At 45.2% G+C, this 4,563-nt stretch overlaps 1 protein-coding gene across 18 annotated transcripts in view; it reads right to left on the bottom strand.

Moving 5' to 3' along the window:
- The window catches only part of LOC122549360 (lethal(3)malignant brain tumor-like protein 4), a 300,541-nt gene that overhangs the window by 205,212 nt on the left and 90,766 nt on the right, over positions 1 to 4,563 (bottom strand). The window lies entirely within an intron of this gene.

The raw sequence follows: 4,563 nt of genomic DNA, 5'->3' as shown, positions 1-4,563 counted from the left end.
TGTACTGCCTCTTTACCTAAATTGATTCCATTTAGGTAGTAATCTGCCTTCCTGTTCTTGCCACCAAAGTGGATAACCATACATTTATCCACATTAAACTGCATCTGCCATGCATCTGACCACTCACCTAACTTGTCCAGGTCACCCTGTAATCTCCTAACATCCTCATCACATTTCATCCTGTCACCCAGCTTAGTATCATCAGCAAATTTGCTAATGCTATTACTAATACCATCTTCTATATCATTAACATATATTGTAAAAAGCTGCGGTCCCAGTACTGATCCCTGTGGTACCCCACTAGTCACTGCCTGTGATTCCAAAATGGAGCCGTTTATCACTACTCTAGGGAGTATTCCTGATGTGAGTCTTGTTGATAGCGGACGCGTGTTGGGGAGTCAGAAGGCAAGTTACTTACCACAGTGTTCCCAGCCTCTGCCCTGCCCTTGTATTTTTACGTGGCGACTCCAATTCAGTTTCTGGTCAATGGTAACACCATTGTGAGCATTGCTGATAGTGAGATCACAGATTCAGTGATTAAAACACCATTGAATGTTAAGGGGCAGTGGTTAAATTGTCACTTATTGGAGATGGTCATAGCTTGGCAATTGAGTGGTGCAAATGTTATTTGCTCCTTGCCAGCCCAAGCCTGGATATTGTCCAGATCTAGTTGCATTCGAACATGGACTGCTTCAGTATCTGAGGAGTTGCGAATGGTGATGAACACTGTGCAATCATTAGCAAACATCACCACTTCTGACGTTATGATACAGGGAAGGTCATTGACACAGCTGAAGATGGTTGGCCTAAGACACTACCCTGAGGAACCCCTGTAGACATGTCCTGGAGCTGAGATGACTGACCTCCAACAACCACAACCATCTTCTTATGTGCCAGGTACGACTTCAACCAGCAGAGAGTTTGCCCCCAATTCCCATTGATTTTAGTTTTACCAGTGCTCTTTGATACCACACGTGGTGAAATGCGCACTTGATGCCAATGACCATCACTCTCACCTCACCTCTAGAATTCAATGTTGAGGAGAGGAACTGAGTGGCCCTTGTGGAATCTAAATTGGGTGTCTTGGAGGAGATCATTGCTGAGCAGGTGCTGCTTGCTCGGACTGTTGATGACACCTGCCATCAGTTTACTGATGAGCGAGAATAGACTTGTAGGGCAGTAAATGTTTGGATTGGATTTGACCTGCTTTTTGTATAAACAACATAGCTAGGCAGTTTCCCACATTGGTGGGTGGATACCAGAGTTGAAGCTTCTATCAGTTTGGGTCGGGTGTGGTAATTTCTGGAGCACAAGTCATCAGTACAACTGCTGAAGTGTTATTGGGGACACAGCCTTTGCAGTATTCAGTGTCTCCAACCATGAGAAGGGAATCAAATTGAATTGGTTAAAGACTGGTATATGTAACACTGGGGACGACTGGAGAAGGCCAAAGTGGGTCATCCACACAGCACCTCTGGCTGAGGATTGCTGCGAATGCTTGTGTTGAACTCTTCCACCATTGAGGGTGCGGATATTTGTGAAACCTCCTTCTCCAGTGAGTTGTTTGATTGTCCACCACCATTCAGAACTGAAGGTGGCAGAACTACAGAGCTTTAATCCTTTGGCTATGAGAATGCTTAGCTCTGTGCATCACTTGCTGCTTATGCTGTTTGGCATGCAAGTAGTCCTGTTTGGTAGTTTCACCAGGTTGACACTTCATTTTTAGGTCTGCCTGGTGCTGCTCCTGACATGCTCTCCTGCACTCTCCATTGAATCAGGTTAATCCCCTGGCTTGATGCTAATACCCGTGTAGGGTAGATGCCAGGCCATGAGGTTACAATTGTTTTGCAGTCTGTTTCTGATGGTCCACAGAGCCAGATGAATGCCCATTCTTGAGCTGCTAGGTCTGTTCAAAGTCTGTTCCATTTAACCTGGTAATGGAGCCAAGCTACACTGTGTATGCTATTATCAGTGTGAAGACAGAACTTGGTTTTAATGTGCGGTGGTAACCCATACCAACACTACCATGGGCAGATGTATCTACAGCAGGCAGACTGGTAAGGACGATATCAAGTTTGTTTTCCCTTTCACTCGGTGTTTTCACTACCAGCCGCGGACCCAGTCTAGCAGCTATGCCATTTCAGATCCAACTGGCCCGACCTGCGGTGCTGCCAGTCTTGGTGATGGACACTGATGTGCCCCACTCAGACTACATTCTTGCCAACCTCAGTGTTTCTTCCAAGTGTTGATCAACATGGAGTAGTACAGAGCTCTCAGTTGAGGGAGGATGGGGAGTAATAATCAACAGGAGGTCCACTTGCCCATTTGACATGATGCCATGAGACATCATGATGTTTGGAATCAACATTGGAGGACCTCCAGTGCAACTCCCTCCTGACTGTGCTCCTCTGTGTCCTGCCGATCATGAGCACCAGGCATGTAGTTTGTCAGCGATTGGATGCACACTGTTTTGAGAACCAGATTACTAGCACTGCTGCAAAACCAAAAAGCTTGTGGCAACTTTATTGTAAAATGCCCTGTTTGTGGACAAAACATTTCCAACGCAGGGTCAGTGACACACAGTGAGGAGACATAGCAGGTCATGGCACTCATGATGCCTGACTGAGGAGGAGTAACATTCCTGAAACACATTCCTGAAGCACAGGAATGGATCCCTGTTCAGGAAATATACTGTGGAATGCTCAAGAGGTGGTGGCCTCATAGCAGTCACAATGTAGCTAATCTGACTTCAACTTCAGAGAAGATTCAGACCTGAGACAGTCAAACAAGAAAAAGCTTGTGAGCTTTGACAAAGTAACATCCCATCAGGGCATTTCCACCACCTCAGTTTACCTTGTGCAAACCAGCCTTCCATTCATTGACACCGTCCATACTTCCTGCTGCCTCAAAGCAGCCAACATTGATTATCCCGCCTCAGTTATCCTCTCTTCCACCCCCTTCTGTTAGGCAGAGGATATTAAAGTTTGAATACTTGTATGAACAGATTAAAAAACAACTTCTTCCCCACTATTATCAGACTTTTGAATGGACCTTTCATATGTTAATGTTGATCTCTGTCTCTCTGTAGCTTCTCTGCAGCTGTAATACCGTATTCTGCACTCTGTTCTGATACCTGATGAACTTTACTTGAAGTAATCTCTGATGTGTAAGTAACCATGATGGGCTATGGTACAATCTGCCTGCACAGCAGACGAAACAACATTTTTCACTGTGTCTCGGTACATGCGACAACAATAAATCAAATCAAATCAACAGCTTTAAATGAGACAATTTGAAAATGGCTGCACCTACAAGTCCCATCAAAGTTTGCACGATGAAGAAATCAGGTCAACTTTGTACAGAACCTTGGATCGATCACACTTGATCTCCCGATAATAAAATGGGCAACAAAGCATTTAAAGTCAGACTACTGCAGCGCTATAATCCTGTTTGAATGCTATCGGTCGATTGTTTTGCACATTATACTCTACACTATCAACTTAATTATTTCCAAAGATTAAAAAAAAATTTCATTTTAGTTTTTAAAAAGTCTCTTCATTTTGGGTCATATTCAGCCACCTATTAATTCTCAGCTGAAAAACTAAACATCAAAAAGCCAATTGCTGCTATTTTGAGCCAGCAACTGACATAAATGCTTTCTATTCAATTTCTCTTCCGGGAGCTCTCTGTATTGATTGGCCAGAGGGTAGATAACCTATCACAGCTAATTGCACATCAGAGATTACTTCACATAAAGTGCACGAACAGTATAAAGTGCAACAAGGTGGGGGTGATCTTATATAGGTTTATAAAATCAGAGATGTTCAGCATGAAAACAGACCCTTTGGTCCAACTCCTCCATACCGACTAGATATCCCAACCCAATCTAGTCCCACCTGCCCATATCCCTCCGAACCCTTCCTGTTCACAGGGAATTCTTGCAGACACAGAGATGGGTTCAAGTCTGTATACTTTTCACAGCAGAGAGCGGCGCGAGCTGGGCAGAAGTGAAGCTGGAACGCAGAGCTGGTCGGGAAGGTAAGTGATTGATATTTGAGTGGATGTGTTCTCGACCCCAGGCCCTACAAAGTTGGGCCTCCCTCCCATCCTCCTCCTCTAACCTAACTTTAAAGTCCACACGTAAGCTACTCAGTGTTCTTGTTTTGGAGACTAAGTGTAGAGTTATGGCAGCGCAGGCAGTGGAATGTTCCTCCTGCAGGATTTTTGAGGTAGGGGTGACCACCAATGCTCCTGCCAACTTCATCTGCAGGAAATGCAGTCAGCTCCTGCTCCTCACAGAACGCGTTAGGGAACTGGAGTTGGAGTTGCATGAACTGAGGATTATTCAAGAGGCTGAGAGGGTGATAGATAGAAGCTACAGGGACATAGTTACGCCAGAGAACAGAGGTAGCTGGGTAACAGTTAGAGGTGGGAAGGGGAGGAAGCAAGCAGTGCAGGGATCCCCTGTGGTCGTTCCCCTCAACAATAAGTATACCGCTTTGGATACTTTTGTGGGGGACGGCCTAGCAGGGGTAAGCTGCAGTGACCGGGTCTCTGGCACAA

Source organism: Chiloscyllium plagiosum, chromosome 4, assembly GCF_004010195.1.
Source record: "Chiloscyllium plagiosum isolate BGI_BamShark_2017 chromosome 4, ASM401019v2, whole genome shotgun sequence".
In the NCBI taxonomy this organism is placed as follows: Eukaryota; Metazoa; Chordata; class Chondrichthyes; order Orectolobiformes; family Hemiscylliidae; genus Chiloscyllium; species Chiloscyllium plagiosum.
Note: the sequence above shows the minus strand (reverse complement) of the source record. Positions and strands in the feature narration are given on the sequence as shown.